At 44.7% G+C, this 14,404-nt stretch overlaps 15 non-coding genes and 4 pseudogenes across 15 annotated transcripts; 7 read left to right on the top strand and 12 right to left on the bottom strand.

Moving 5' to 3' along the window:
• Positions 1–47: 47 nt before the first annotated feature.
• Positions 48–166, bottom strand: LOC147056419 (5S ribosomal RNA). Its single transcript, XR_015066222.1, has one exon. It is a non-coding gene; the product is annotated as a 5S ribosomal RNA (ribosomal RNA).
• A 389-nt stretch (positions 167–555) lies between these two features.
• Positions 556–722, top strand: LOC147056418 (U2 spliceosomal RNA; annotated as a pseudogene).
• A 1,575-nt stretch (positions 723–2,297) lies between these two features.
• LOC147056417 (U2 spliceosomal RNA) lies at positions 2,298–2,488 on the top strand. Its single transcript, XR_015066246.1, has one exon. It is a non-coding gene; the product is annotated as a U2 spliceosomal RNA (small nuclear RNA).
• A 550-nt stretch (positions 2,489–3,038) lies between these two features.
• LOC147056416 (5S ribosomal RNA) lies at positions 3,039–3,157 on the bottom strand. Its single transcript, XR_015066301.1, has one exon. It is a non-coding gene; the product is annotated as a 5S ribosomal RNA (ribosomal RNA).
• Positions 3,158–3,380: 223 nt separating this feature from the next.
• LOC147056415 (5S ribosomal RNA) lies at positions 3,381–3,499 on the bottom strand. The gene has a single exon (XR_015066216.1). It is a non-coding gene; the product is annotated as a 5S ribosomal RNA (ribosomal RNA).
• A 223-nt stretch (positions 3,500–3,722) lies between these two features.
• On the bottom strand, positions 3,723–3,841 carry LOC147056414 (5S ribosomal RNA). Its single transcript, XR_015066173.1, has one exon. It is a non-coding gene; the product is annotated as a 5S ribosomal RNA (ribosomal RNA).
• Positions 3,842–4,230: 389 nt separating this feature from the next.
• LOC147056413 (U2 spliceosomal RNA) lies at positions 4,231–4,397 on the top strand (annotated as a pseudogene).
• Positions 4,398–5,972: 1,575 nt separating this feature from the next.
• LOC147056412 (U2 spliceosomal RNA) lies at positions 5,973–6,163 on the top strand. Its single transcript, XR_015066245.1, has one exon. It is a non-coding gene; the product is annotated as a U2 spliceosomal RNA (small nuclear RNA).
• A 550-nt stretch (positions 6,164–6,713) lies between these two features.
• Positions 6,714–6,832, bottom strand: LOC147056411 (5S ribosomal RNA). The gene has a single exon (XR_015066225.1). It is a non-coding gene; the product is annotated as a 5S ribosomal RNA (ribosomal RNA).
• A 341-nt stretch (positions 6,833–7,173) lies between these two features.
• Positions 7,174–7,292, bottom strand: LOC147056410 (5S ribosomal RNA). The gene has a single exon (XR_015066300.1). It is a non-coding gene; the product is annotated as a 5S ribosomal RNA (ribosomal RNA).
• A 223-nt stretch (positions 7,293–7,515) lies between these two features.
• On the bottom strand, positions 7,516–7,634 carry LOC147056409 (5S ribosomal RNA). Its single transcript, XR_015066318.1, has one exon. It is a non-coding gene; the product is annotated as a 5S ribosomal RNA (ribosomal RNA).
• A 223-nt stretch (positions 7,635–7,857) lies between these two features.
• LOC147056408 (5S ribosomal RNA) lies at positions 7,858–7,976 on the bottom strand. The gene has a single exon (XR_015066172.1). It is a non-coding gene; the product is annotated as a 5S ribosomal RNA (ribosomal RNA).
• A 389-nt stretch (positions 7,977–8,365) lies between these two features.
• LOC147056407 (U2 spliceosomal RNA) lies at positions 8,366–8,532 on the top strand (annotated as a pseudogene).
• Positions 8,533–11,835: 3,303 nt separating this feature from the next.
• LOC147056406 (U2 spliceosomal RNA) lies at positions 11,836–12,026 on the top strand. The gene has a single exon (XR_015066264.1). It is a non-coding gene; the product is annotated as a U2 spliceosomal RNA (small nuclear RNA).
• A 550-nt stretch (positions 12,027–12,576) lies between these two features.
• On the bottom strand, positions 12,577–12,695 carry LOC147056405 (5S ribosomal RNA). The gene has a single exon (XR_015066313.1). It is a non-coding gene; the product is annotated as a 5S ribosomal RNA (ribosomal RNA).
• A 340-nt stretch (positions 12,696–13,035) lies between these two features.
• LOC147056404 (5S ribosomal RNA) lies at positions 13,036–13,154 on the bottom strand. The gene has a single exon (XR_015066299.1). It is a non-coding gene; the product is annotated as a 5S ribosomal RNA (ribosomal RNA).
• A 221-nt stretch (positions 13,155–13,375) lies between these two features.
• On the bottom strand, positions 13,376–13,494 carry LOC147056403 (5S ribosomal RNA). Its single transcript, XR_015066156.1, has one exon. It is a non-coding gene; the product is annotated as a 5S ribosomal RNA (ribosomal RNA).
• Positions 13,495–13,716: 222 nt separating this feature from the next.
• Positions 13,717–13,835, bottom strand: LOC147056402 (5S ribosomal RNA). The gene has a single exon (XR_015066171.1). It is a non-coding gene; the product is annotated as a 5S ribosomal RNA (ribosomal RNA).
• Positions 13,836–14,224: 389 nt separating this feature from the next.
• On the top strand, positions 14,225–14,391 carry LOC147056401 (U2 spliceosomal RNA; annotated as a pseudogene).
• The last annotated feature ends 13 nt before the right edge of the window (positions 14,392–14,404 follow it).

The raw sequence follows: 14,404 nt of genomic DNA, 5'->3' as shown, positions 1-14,404 counted from the left end.
AGGTCACACGCTTGTACGTTATGGCTGTTGTAAAGTGAGAAAAGAAAAGCTTATAGCACCTGGTATTCCCAGGCGGTCTCCCATCCAAGTACTGACCAGGCCCGACCCTGTTTACCTTCCGAGATCGAACGAGATCGGGCGTTCTCAGGGTAGTATGGCCGTAAGCTGTGAGAACACTAGAAAATTTGCATTTTATAGACACAATTGCCTCTAAAATTCCAAAGCGGTGGTCCTTGATGGCTGTTGTAAACGTTTCCTTTCACAATTCAATAATTTATTGGGTTTAAATGTTACACATGGAGTTCAATTTGCAAATAAACATATTGCTTTGTCATTCACATATTTTATTTGGTAATTAATAAAGATTACAAATATGTTACAAAGTGTATCATACACAATATTAAAAATGATAAATATTAAAGTGTCCGACACTACCAAACCAGTAGAATAAACAATACATGTAATTCAGGCCTTCCTGCAAACCATATTGGTGTCAATGAATTCTCAATGCAGTAAAACCCTACATCGTCAGTTTGCGATCAAAGCAATAGAAATATTATTTTGGGGCCATTGTGCAGCAATCTTAGTGTTCTTTTGAGATCTAATTAATCTATGGTGTTTTTGGCAATCATTGAATGATGGGAAGATGGAATAGGGGCTTGCTCCGTCCACTCCACGCATCGTCCTGGTATTGCAGTACCTCTAGGAGCGGTGCACCCCCTCTTGTGGTGAAATTAATCCATAACTGATATTGTGATATATAAGGATACCGTTGTATTTGATAAATATCCATCCATTTTCTGTACCGCTTTGTTGTCCCCACGGGGGTCACGTCGCAGGCGTGCTGGAGCCTTTTTTCCTTCTTCCTAGGACTTTTATAGGGCACGACAAGCCCTCGGTCGCACCATTCTTTTAAAAAAAAAAAAACTCACCCCCTGGTTCTCCTCACCTCTGCACCTCGGACTGCCTTCAACCTTCAGATCCCAGCTGACGAGCGAGCAGACAGCCAGCCTTTGAAAGGGATTCTAGGATCTCACCTATGGAGTTCCTCTCGCGCGCGGTCTTTCTGGATCTCTGCTGTCGTCAGCTGGAATATAATATAGGATGTTGGCATCCGGCTCGAAGGACCAAATAAATGTTGGGTCTAAATATCATCAGACACTACATCACATGCTGGAATGAAGAGGAGAAGACAACCAGGATGAGTTTACTCGCGAGGAGAACGATAGAGAAAGGAAGCTCAGTTACAATCTCCATCAGTTCTGAGTTCTTCCTCCACGTGCTCCTTTTTTAGATGTTTTGGTTGCCCTGGTTACAGAGGCGTTGCTACACTAAAGGGAGGGGAGATAGTGGTTGTAGCAACGCTGATTAGCTAAGGAATGTAGTGTGGTGTGATTTAGCACTTAATTGTTGGCCCTCGACCCCCGCATTGGGATTGCAGAGTCTGTTCTCTTCCCTCAACCAGTTGTCTTCTCCATGGGTGGCTGACTCCTCCTCGAGTGTGATCAGATAACTTGAAGCACGTTGAATGACGCTTACCTGTGGAACAATGCAACTAAACCCTTGCTAAGTTTATCTTCTTAGTAAACTAACACAACACATAATAATAATAATATCTATCCCTACTTAAACATTTCAACACATATTAAGTAAATGTCAGGTAACTGGTATACAGTTCCTTAAACGAACATTGAGTAAATATGGGATAACTTATATGTGACTACTCCAAACTGTATATAACATTTAACAAAGAAAAACAGTTCAGATCAACTACAATCTATGAATCAAGGCTATAGTTAACTAAAAGGAATGAAGTCCCTTTAAACTAAACAAAGAACATTTCGCCTATGCAAAGAAGCTCTGCTCATTGTTAGTGAAGGCCTCTTACAAAACAAACACAAAAGTAACATAAGGACAGGAAGGATACATAAGGCTGACGGGGATCAAAAGACATTCCTTAAACTAAATACAAAGCATTTAGTTTAAAGGAGAGTCGTAAACTCGTAAAAGATAAGGCCTCCTGGTCTGGCAGGCCAAGGCTCCCCCCGAGATTATTCCAACATTTATGTAAAATTGTCGCAGCATAGAAATTATGAAAGTAGTTCAGCGGAGAAACGTCATCAACTGTTTTTCTTTTAAAACATGTATATACTCGATTTTAAACATGCATGACATTTTGGTCATTATTGGAATTTTTTTTCCTAAAGTGCTGTGTTTATAGCAAAATTGTGTTTGTCACTCTCACTTTAAGTTGTAGTGCTGGAAATGATCTGGTCCCCGTTTGACTTCATTGGGTTATCGCTTCTCGGCCTTTTGGCTAAGATCAAGTGTAGTATCTGTTCTTATCAGTTTAATATCTGATACGTCCCCTATCCGGGGACCATATATTAAATTGATTTTTGGAACAGGGAGATGGAATAGGGGCTTGCTCAGTCCACTCCACGCATCGACCTGGTATTGCAGTATCTCCAGGAACGGTGCACCCCCTCTCGTGGTTAAATTAATCCATAACTGATATTGATATATAAGGATACCTTGATATCCATCCATTTTCTGTACCGCATTGTTGTCCCTACGGGGGTCGCGGGCGTGCTGGAGCCTATCCCCACGGGGGTGCTGGAGCCTATCCCAGCAGTCATCGGGCAGTAGGCGGAGGACACCCTGAACGGGCGTTCTCAGGGTAGTATGGCCGTAAACCGTGAGAACACTAAAAAAATTTGCATTTTATAGACACAATTGCCCCTAAAATTCCAAAGCGGCGGCCCTTGATGGCTGTTGTGAACGTTTCCTTTCACAATTGACGTGCAAAAAAAAAAAAAAAAAGGCTTTCAGCACCTGACGGTCTTGTGGCACTCATCCGGCGAGTCTCCTCCGATGTCTTAATGCTTCATTAACATCCACCTGTCTGTCCGGTGTCACACCTCAGAGAGTAACTGTCGAAGGTTTTTGGTTGTGAATTGACCAAGGTGTAATAACCAAATCCCAGAAACAAGGTCACACGCTTGTACGTTATGGCTGTTGTAAAGTGAGAAAAGAAAAGCTTACAGCACCTGGTATTCCCAGGCGGTCTCCCATCCAAGTACTAACCAGGCCCGACCCTGCTTAGCTTCCGAGATCGGACGAGATCGGGCGTTCTCAGGGTAGTATGGCCGTAAGCCGTGAGAACACTAGAAAATTTGCATTTTATAGACACAATTGCCCCTAAAATTCCAAAGTGGCGGTCCTTGATGGCTGTTGTAAACGTTTCCTTTCACAATTGACGTGCAAAAAAAAAAAGGCTTTTTTGTTGTTGTTGTGAATTGACCAAGGTGTAATAACCAAATCCCAGAAACAAGGTCACACGCTTGTACGTTATGGCTGTTGTAAAGTGAGAAAAGAAAAGCTTACAGCACCTGGTATTCCCAGGCGGTCTCCCATCCAAGTACTAACCAGGCCCGACCCTGCTTAGCATCCGAGATCGGACTAGATCGGGCGTTCTCAGGGTAGTATGGCCGTAAGCCGTGAGAATACAAGAAAATTTGCATTACATAGACACAATTGCCCCTAAAATTCCAAAGCGGCGGTCCTTGATGGCTGTTGTAAACGTTTCCTTTCACAATTGACGTGCAAAAAAAAAAAAAGGCGCTTTTTTTGGTTGTGAATTGACCAAGATGTAATAACCAAATCCCAGAAACAAGGTCACACGCTTGTACGTTATGGCTGTTGTAAAGTGAGAAAAGAAAAGCTTACAGCACCTGGTATTCCCAGGCGGTCTCCCATCCAAGTACTGACCAGGCCCGACCCTGTTTACCTTCCGAGATCGGACGAGATCGGGCGTTCTCAGGGTAGTATGGCCGTAAGCCGTGAGAACACTAGAAAATTTGCATTTTATAGACACAATTGCCTCTAAAATTCCAAAGCGGTGGTCCTTGATGGCTGTTGTAAACGTTTCCTTTCACAATTCAATAATTTATTGGGTTTAAATGTTACACATGGAGTTCAATTTGCAAATAAACATATTGCTTTGTCATTCACATATTTTATTTGGTAATTAATAAAGATTACAAATATGTTACAAAGTGTATCATACACAATATTAAAAATGATAAATATTAAAGTGTCCGACACTACCAAACCAGTAGAATAAACAATACATGTAATTCAGGCCTTCCTGCAAACCATATTGGTGTCAATGAATTCTCAATGCAGTAAAACCCTACATCGTCAGTTTGCGATCAAAGCAATAGAAATATTATTTTGGGGCCATTGTGCAGCAATCTTAGTGTTCTTTTGAGATCTAATTAATCTATGGTGTTTTTGGCAATCATTGAATGATGGGAAGATGGAATAGGGGCTTGCTCCGTCCACTCCACGCATCGTCCTGGTATTGCAGTACCTCTAGGAGCGGTGCACCCCCTCTTGTGGTGAAATTAATCCATAACTGATATTGTGATATATAAGGATACCGTTGTATTTGATAAATATCCATCCATTTTCTGTACCGCTTTGTTGTCCCCACGGGGGTCACGTCGCAGGCGTGCTGGAGCCTTTTTTCCTTCTTCCTAGGACTTTTATAGGGCACGACAAGCCCTCGGTCGCACCATTCTTTTAAAAAAAAAAAAACTCACCCCCTGGTTCTCCTCACCTCTGCACCTCGGACTGCCTTCAACCTTCAGATCCCAGCTGACGAGCGAGCAGACAGCCAGCCTTTGAAAGGGATTCTAGGATCTCACCTATGGAGTTCCTCTCGCGCGCGGTCTTTCTGGATCTCTGCTGTCGTCAGCTGGAATATAATATAGTATGTTGGCATCCGGCTCGAAGGACCAAATAAATGTTGGGTCTAAATATCATCAGACACTACATCACATGCTGGAATGAAGAGGAGAAGACAACCAGGATGAGTTTACTCGCGAGGAGAACGATAGAGAAAGGAAGCTCAGTTACAATCTCCATCAGTTCTGAGTTCTTCCTCCACGTGCTCCTTTTTTAGATGTTTTGGTTGCCCTGGTTACAGAGGCGTTGCTACACTAAAGGGAGGGGAGATAGTGGTTGTAGCAACGCTGATTAGCTAAGGAATGTAGTGTGGTGTGATTTAGCACTTAATTGTTGGCCCTCGACCCCCGCATTGGGATTGCAGAGTCTGTTCTCTTCCCTCAACCAGTTGTCTTCTCCATGGGTGGCTGACTCCTCCTCGAGTGTGATCAGATAACTTGAAGCACGTTGAATGACGCTTACCTGTGGAACAATGCAACTAAACCCTTGCTAAGTTTATCTTCTTAGTAAACTAACACAACACATAATAATAATAATATCTATCCCTACTTAAACATTTCAACACATATTAAGTAAATGTCAGGTAACTGGTATACAGTTCCTTAAACGAACATTGAGTAAATATGGGATAACTTATATGTGACTACTCCAAACTGTATATAACATTTAACAAAAAAAAACTGTTCAGATCAACTACAATCTATGAATCAAGGCTATAGTTAACTAAAAGGAATGAAGTCCCTTTAAACTAAACAAAGAACATTTCGCCTATGCAAAGAAGCTCTGCTCATTGTTAGTGAAGGCCTCTTACAAAACAAACACAAAAGTAACATAAGGACAGGAAGGATACATAAGGCTGACGGGGATCAAAAGACATTCCTTAAACTAAATACAAAGCATTTAGTTTAAAGGAGAGTCGTAAACTCGTAAAAGATAAGGCCTCCTGGTCTGGCAGGCCAAGGCTCCCCCCGAGATTATTCCAACATTTATGTAAAATTGTCGCAGCATAGAAATTATGAAAGTAGTTCAGCGGAGAAACGTCATCAACTGTTTTTCTTTTAAAACATGTATATACTCGATTTTAAACATGCATGACATTTTGGTCATTATTGGAATTTTTTTTCCTAAAGTGCTGTGTTTATAGCAAAATTGTGTTTGTCACTCTCACTTTAAGTTGTAGTGCTGGAAATGATCTGGTCCCCGTTTGACTTCATTGGGTTATCGCTTCTCGGCCTTTTGGCTAAGATCAAGTGTAGTATCTGTTCTTATCAGTTTAATATCTGATACGTCCCCTATCCGGGGACCATATATTAAATTGATTTTTGGAACAGGGAGATGGAATAGGGGCTTGCTCAGTCCACTCCACGCATCGACCTGGTATTGCAGTATCTCCAGGAACGGTGCACCCCCTCTCGTGGTTAAATTAATCCATAACTGATATTGATATATAAGGATACCTTGATATCCATCCATTTTCTGTACCGCATTGTTGTCCCTACGGGGGTCGCGGGCGTGCTGGAGCCTATCCCCACGGGGGTGCTGGAGTCTATCCCAGCAGTCATCGGGCAGTAGGCGGAGGACACCCTGAACGGGCGTTCTCAGGGTAGTATGGCCGTAAACCGTGAGAACACTAAAAAAATTTGCATTTTATAGACACAATTGCCCCTAAAATTCTAAAGCGGCGGTCCTTGATGGCTGTTGTGAACGTTTCCTTTCACAATTGACGTGCAAAAAAAAAAAAAAAAAGGCTTTCAGCACCTGACGGTCTTGTGGCACTCATCCGGCGAGTCTCCTCCGATGTCTTAATGCTTCATTAACATCCACCTGTCTGTCCGGTGTCACACCTCAGAGAGTAACTGTCGAAGGTTTTTGGTTGTGAATTGACCAAGGTGTAATAACCAAATCCCAGAAACAAGGTCACACGCTTGTACGTTATGGCTGTTGTAAAGTGAGAAAAGAAAAGCTTACAGCACCTGGTATTCCCAGGCGGTCTCACATCCAAGTACTAACCAGGCCCGACCCTGCTTAGCTTCCGAGATCGGACGAGATCGGGCGTTCTCAGGGTAGTATGGTCGTAAGCCGTGAGAACACTAGAAAATTTGCATTTTATAGACACAATTGCCCCTAAAATTCCAAAGCGGCGGTCCTTGATGGCTGTTGTGAACGTTTCCTTTCACAATTGACGTGCAAAAAAAAAAAAAAAAAAGGCTTTCAGCACCTGACGGTCTTGTGGCACTCATCCGGCGAGTCTCCTCCGATGTCTTAATGCTTCATTAACATCCACCTGTCTGTCCGGTGTCACACCTCAGAGAGTAACTGTCGAAGGTTTTTGGTTGTGAATTGACCAAGGTGTAATAACCAAATCCCAGAAACAAGGTCACACGCTTGTACGTTATGGCTGTTGTAAAGTGAGAAAAGAAAAGCTTACAGCACCTGGTATTCCCAGGCGGTCTCCCATCCAAGTACTAACCAGGCCCGACCCTGCTTAGCTTCCGAGATCGGACGAGATCGGGCGTTCTCAGGGTAGTATGGCCGTAAGCCGTGAGAACACTAGAAAATTTGCATTTTATAGACACAATTGCCCCTAAAATTCCAAAGTGGCGGTCCTTGATGGCTGTTGTAAACGTTTCCTTTCACAATTGACGTGCAAAAAAAAAAAGGCTTTTTTGTTGTTGTTGTGAATTGACCAAGGTGTAATAACCAAATCCCAGAAACAAGGTCACACGCTTGTACGTTATGGCTGTTGTAAAGTGAGAAAAGAAAAGCTTACAGCACCTGGTATTCCCAGGTGGTCTCCCATCCAAGTACTAACCAGGCCCGACCCTGCTTAGCATCCGAGATCGGACGAGATCGGGCGTTCTCAGGGTAGTATGGCCGTAAGCCGTGAGAATACAAGAAAATTTGCATTACATAGACACAATTGCCCCTAAAATTCCAAAGCGGCGGTCCTTGATGGCTGTTGTAAACGTTTCCTTTCACAATTGACGTGCAAAAAAAAAAAAAGGCGCTTTTTTTGGTTGTGAATTGACCAAGATGTAATAACCAAATCCCAGAAACAAGGTCACACGCTTGTACGTTATGGCTGTTGTAAAGTGAGAAAAGAAAAGCTTACAGCACCTGGTATTCCCAGGCGGTCTCCCATCCAAGTACTGACCAGGCCCGACCCTGTTTACCTTCCGAGATCGGACGAGATCGGGCGTTCTCAGGGTAGTATGGCCGTAAGCCGTGAGAACACTAGAAAATTTGCATTTTATAGACACAATTGCCTCTAAAATTCCAAAGCGGTGGTCCTTGATGGCTGTTGTAAACGTTTCCTTTCACAATTCAATAATTTATTGGGTTTAAATGTTACACATGGAGTTCAATTTGCAAATAAACATATTGCTTTGTCATTCACATATTTTATTTGGTAATTAATAAAGATTACAAATATGTTACAAAGTGTATCATACACAATATTAAAAATGATAAATATTAAAGTGTCCGACACTACCAAACCAGTAGAATAAACAATACATGTAATTCAGGCCTTCCTGCAAACCATATTGGTGTCAATGAATTCTCAATGCAGTAAAACCCTACATCGTCAGTTTGCGATCAAAGCAATAGAAATATTATTTTGGGGCCATTGTGCAGCAATCTTAGTGTTCTTTTGAGATCTAATTAATCTATGGTGTTTTTGGCAATCATTGAATGATGGGAAGATGGAATAGGGGCTTGCTCCGTCCACTCCACGCATCGTCCTGGTATTGCAGTACCTCTAGGAGCGGTGCACCCCCTCTTGTGGTGAAATTAATCCATAACTGATATTGTGATATATAAGGATACCGTTGTATTTGATAAATATCCATCCATTTTCTGTACCGCTTTGTTGTCCCCACGGGGGTCACGTCGCAGGCGTGCTGGAGCCTTTTTTCCTTCTTCCTAGGACTTTTATAGGGCACGACAAGCCCTCGGTCGCACCATTCTTTTAAAAAAAAAAAAACTCACCCCCTGGTTCTCCTCACCTCTGCACCTCGGACTGCCTTCAACCTTCAGATCCCAGCTGACGAGCGAGCAGACAGCCAGCCTTTGAAAGGGATTCTAGGATCTCACCTATGGAGTTCCTCTCGCGCGCGGTCTTTCTGGATCTCTGCTGTCGTCAGCTGGAATATAATATAGTATGTTGGCATCCGGCTCGAAGGACCAAATAAATGTTGGGTCTAAATATCATCAGACACTACATCACATGCTGGAATGAAGAGGAGAAGACAACCAGGATGAGTTTACTCGCGAGGAGAACGATAGAGAAAGGAAGCTCAGTTACAATCTCCATCAGTTCTGAGTTCTTCCTCCACGTGCTCCTTTTTTAGATGTTTTGGTTGCCCTGGTTACAGAGGCGTTGCTACACTAAAGGGAGGGGAGATAGTGGTTGTAGCAACGCTGATTAGCTAAGGAATGTAGTGTGGTGTGATTTAGCACTTAATTGTTGGCCCTCGACCCCCGCATTGGGATTGCAGAGTCTGTTCTCTTCCCTCAACCAGTTGTCTTCTCCATGGGTGGCTGACTCCTCCTCGAGTGTGATCAGATAACTTGAAGCACGTTGAATGACGCTTACCTGTGGAACAATGCAACTAAACCCTTGCTAAGTTTATCTTCTTAGTAAACTAACACAACACATAATAATAATAATAATATCTATCCCTACTTAAACATTTCAACACATATTAAGTAAATGTCAGGTAACTGGTATACAGTTCCTTAAACGAACATTGAGTAAATATGGGATAACTTATATGTGACTACTCCAAACTGTATACAACATTTAACAAAGAAAAACTGTTCAGATCAACTACAGTCTATGAATCAAGGCTATAGTTAACTAAAAGGAATGAAGTCCCTTTAAACTAAACAAAGAACATTTCGCCTATGCAAAGAAGCTCTGCTCATTGTTAGTGAAGGTGTCACGCCTCGTACCCAGCCGTTCCTCCATGTTGTCTGTTGTCATGGTTTCGCCCGTGTGCTCGCCCCTCCCCTCCTGTGTGCCCCTGATTAGTTTGATTGTGCTCACCTGCCTCTTGTTACCATGTCATGTATATAAGTCCTGTCTGCCCCCCCCATGCCCTGTCGGATCATTGTCTTTCTGTCTTTTTGGTCCCTGTCGTTTTCAAGTCTGTTTTCGGTTAGTCAGTCATGTTATCGTTTTGTCAAGTCATGTCAGTTTGCCGAGTCTGTTTTGAGTTCCTCAAATAAACCCTGGTCCAAGCTGCACTTGGTCGCCCTGCTCCATTCCTCAATCCTGACAGAATGATCCGACCATCACAGCGACCAGCGCTTGGACCTCACTCCACCATCTGCTCCTATCAGCGACACCCGACCCAGTTCCAGCGCCGCAAGACACACGGCCGCCCCCCCGACACAGTTCCGACGGCGCAGATGCTACGGCCGCCACCAGTTCCGGCGGCGTGGATCCAGCGGCCGTCACCCAGTCGGCCTTCGGCGGCGTGTGGCGTGCGGCCACCACCTGAAACAGTTCCGACGGCGCGGATGCTGCGGCCGCCACCAGTTCCGGCGGCGCGGATCCAGCGGCCGTCACCCAGTCGGTTTTCATCGGCGCAAGACGCACGGCCGCCCCCCGACAGTTCCGACGGCGCGGATGCTGCGGCCGCCACCAGTTTCGGCGGCGTGGATCCAGCGGCCGTCACCCAGTCGGCCTTCGGCGGCGTGCGACGTGCGGTCCCATCCCGACAAACCTGGCTAGTCGCCAGGTGGCTCCCATGGAACTATATTGTAGCGTTGACTGGCGTTTCGTACCCAGCCGTTTCACCATGTCTGTTGTCATGGTTTCGGTATGGACTTCCAGAGTTGCCGCCGATTGGCGTCAAACTGTCCCTGAGTTTGCCGCCGATTGCGGTCCATGTCCCGGAGTTTGCCGCCGATTGCGGTCCATGTCCCCGAGTTTGCCGCCGATTGCGGTTCAGGTCGCCAGTGTGTGCCGCGATTGTGGCCCTGGCTCCCTGAACGCCGCCGGTTGCAGTTCATGTCCCCGAGTTGCCGCTGATTGCGGTTCATGTCCCCAGTGTGTGCCGCTGGTTGCAGTTCATGTCCCCGAGTTTGCCGCTGATTGCGGTTCAGGTTCCCAGTGTGTGCCGCGAGTGTGGCCCTGGCTCCCTGAACGCCGCCGGTTGCGGTTCATGTCCCCGGGTAGCTGCCGATTGCGGTTCTGACTGGCCGCTGAGGCCAATTGGACTGGTGCGCTTCCCCCCTCCCCCCCCGTTTGCTACGTGGGGGTTTCGGTTTTTTTTGGGACGTCGGGGGCCGTCCCCTTGGAGGGGGATACTGTCACGCCTCGTACCCAGCCGTTCCTCCATGTTGTCTGTTGTCATGGTTTCGCCCGTGTGCTCGCCCCTCCCCTCCTGTGTGCCCCTGATTAGTTTGATTGTGCTCACCTGCCTCTTGTTACCATGTCATGTATATAAGTCCTGTCTGCCCCCCCATGCCCTGTCGGATCATTGTCTTTCTGTCTTTTTGGTCCCTGTCGTTTTCAAGTCTGTTTTCGGTTAGTCAGTCATGTTATCGTTTTGTCAAGTCATGTCAGTTTGCCGAGTCTGTTTTGAGTTCCTCAAATAAACCCTGGTCCAAGCTGCACTTGGTCGCCCTGCTCCATTCCTCAATCCTGACAGAAGGCCTCTTACAAAACAAACACAAAAGTAACATAAGGACAGGAAGGATACATAAGGCTGACGGGGATCAAAAGACATTCCTTAAACTAAATACAAAGCATTTAGTTTAAAGGAGAGTCGTAAACTCGTAAAAGATAAGGCCTCCTGGTCTGGCAGGCCAAGGCTCCCCCCGAGATTATTCCAACATTTATGTAAAATTGTCGCAGCATAGAAATTATGAAAGTAGTTCAGCGGAGAAACGTCATCAACTGTTTTTCTTTTAAAACATGTATATACTCGATTTTAAACATGCATGACATTTTGGTCATTATTGGAATTTTTTTTCCTAAAGTGCTGTGTTTATAGCAAAATTGTGTTTGTCACTCTCACTTTAAGTTGTAGTGCTGGAAATGATCTGGTCCCCGTTTGACTTCATTGGGTTATCGCTTCTCGGCCTTTTGGCTAAGATCAAGTGTAGTATCTGTTCTTATCAGTTTAATATCTGATACGTCCCCTATCCGGGGACCATATATAAAATTGATTTTTGGAACAGGGAGATGGAATAGGGGCTTGCTCAGTCCACTCCACGCATCGACCTGGTATTGCAGTATCTCCAGGAACGGTGCACCCCCTCTCGTGGTTAAATTAATCCATAACTGATATTGATATATAAGGATACCTTGATATCCATCCATTTTCTGTACCGCATTGTTGTCCCTACGGGGGTCGCGGGCGTGCTGGAGCCTATCCCCACGGGGGTGCTGGAGCCTATCCCAGCAGTCATCGGGCAGTAGGCGGAGGACACCCTGAACGGGCGTTCTCAGGGTAGTATGGCCGTAAACCGTGAGAACACTAAAAAAATTTGCATTTTATAGACACAATTGCCCCTAAAATTCCAAAGCGGCGGTCCTTGATGGCTGTTGTGAACGTTTCCTTTCACAATTGACGTGCAAAAAAAAAAAAAAAAAGGCTTTCAGCACCTGACGGTCTTGTGGCACTCATCCGGCGAGTCTCCTCCGATGTCTTAATGCTTCATTAACATCCACCTGTCTGTCCGGTGTCACACCTCAGAGAGTAACTGTCAAAGGTTTTTGGTTGTGAATTGACCAAGGTGTAATAACCAAATCCCAGAAACAAGGTCACACGCTTGTACGTTATGGCTGTTGTAAAGTGAGAAAAGAAAAGCTTACAGCACCTGGTATTCCCAGGCGGTCTCCCATCCAAGTACTAACCAGGCCCGACCCTGCTTAGCTTCCGAGATCGGACGAGATCGGGCGTTCTCAGGATAGTATGGCCGTAAGCCGTGAGAACACTAGAAAATTTGCATTTTATAGACACAATTGCCCCTAAAATTCCAAAGCGGCGGTCCTTGATGGCTGTTGTGAACGTTTCCTTTCACAATTGACGTGCAAAAAAAAAAAAAAAAAGGCTTTCAGCACCTGACGGTCTTGTGGCACTCATCCGGCGAGTCTCCTCCGATGTCTTAATGCTTCATTAACATCCACCTGTCTGTCCGGTGTCACACCTCAGAGAGTAACTGTCGAAGGTTTTTGGTTGTGAATTGACCAAGGTGTAATAACCAAATCCCAGAAACAAGGTCACACGCTTGTACGTTATGGCTGTTGTAAAGTGAGAAAAGAAAAGCTTACAGCACCTGGTATTCCCAGGCGGTCTCCCATCCAAGTACTAACCAGGCCCGACCCTGCTTAGCTTCCGAGATCGGACGAGATCGGGCGTTCTCAGGGTAGTATGGCCGTAAGCCGTGAAAACTAGAAAATTTGCATTTTATAGACACAATTGCCCCTAAAATTCCAAAGTGGCGGTCCTTGATGGCTGTTGTAAACGTTTCCTTTCACAATTGACGTGCAAAAAAAAAAAGGCTTTTTTGTTGTTGTTGTGAATTGACCAAGGTGTAATAACCAAATCCCAGAAACAAGGTCACACGCTTGTACGTTATGGCTGTTGTAAAGTGAGAAAAGAAAAGCTTACAGCACCTGGTATTCCCAGGCGGTCTCCCATCCAAGTACTAACCAGGCCCGACCCTGCTTAGCATCCGAGATCGGACGAGATCGGGCGTTCTCAGGGTAGTATGGCCGTAAGCCGTGAGAATACAAGAAAATTTGCATTACATAGACACAATTGCCCCTAAAATTCCAAAGCGGCGGTCCTTGATGGCTGTTGTAAACGTTTCCTTTCACAATTGTCGTGCAAAAAAAAAAAAGGCGCTTTTTTTGGTTGTGAATTGACCAAGATGTAATAACCAAATCCCAGAAACAAGGTCACACGCTTGTACGTTATGGCTGTTGTAAAGTGAGAAAAGAAAAGCTTACAGCACCTGGTATTCCCAGGCGGTCTCCCATCCAAGTACTGACCAGGCCCGACCCTGTTTACCTTCCGAGATCGGACGAGATCGGGCGTTCTCAGGGTAGTATGGCCGTAAGCCGTGAGAACACTAGAAAATTTGCATTTTATAGACACAATTGCCTCTAAAATTCCAAAGCGGTGGTCCTTGATGGCTGTTGTAAACGTTTCCTTTCACAATTCAATAATTTATTGGGTTTAAATGTTACACATGGAGTTCAATTTGCAAATAAACATATTGCTTTGTCATTCACATATTTTATTTGGTAATTAATAAAGATTACAAATATGTTACAAAGTGTATCATACACAATATTAAAAATGATAAATATTAAAGTGTCCGACACTACCAAACCAGTAGAATAAACAATACATGTAATTCAGGCCTTCCTGCAAACCATATTGGTGTCAATGAATTCTCAATGCAGTAAAACCCTACATCGTCAGTTTGCGATCAAAGCAATAGAAATATTATTTTGGGGCCATTGTGCAGCAATCTTAGTGTTCTTTTGAGATCTAATTAATCTATGGTGTTTTTGGCAATCATTGAATGATGGGAAGATGGAATAGGGGCTTGCTCCGTCCACTCCACGCATCGTCCTGGTATTGCAGTACCTCTAGGAGCGGTGCACCCCCTCTTGTGGTGAAAT

Source organism: Syngnathus leptorhynchus, chromosome 5, assembly GCF_054491065.1.
Source record: "Syngnathus leptorhynchus isolate UIUO chromosome 5, UIUO_Slep, whole genome shotgun sequence".
Lineage (NCBI taxonomy): Eukaryota > Metazoa > Chordata > Actinopteri > Syngnathiformes > Syngnathidae > Syngnathus > Syngnathus leptorhynchus.
This window is presented reverse-complemented; position numbering and strand designations above follow the sequence as displayed.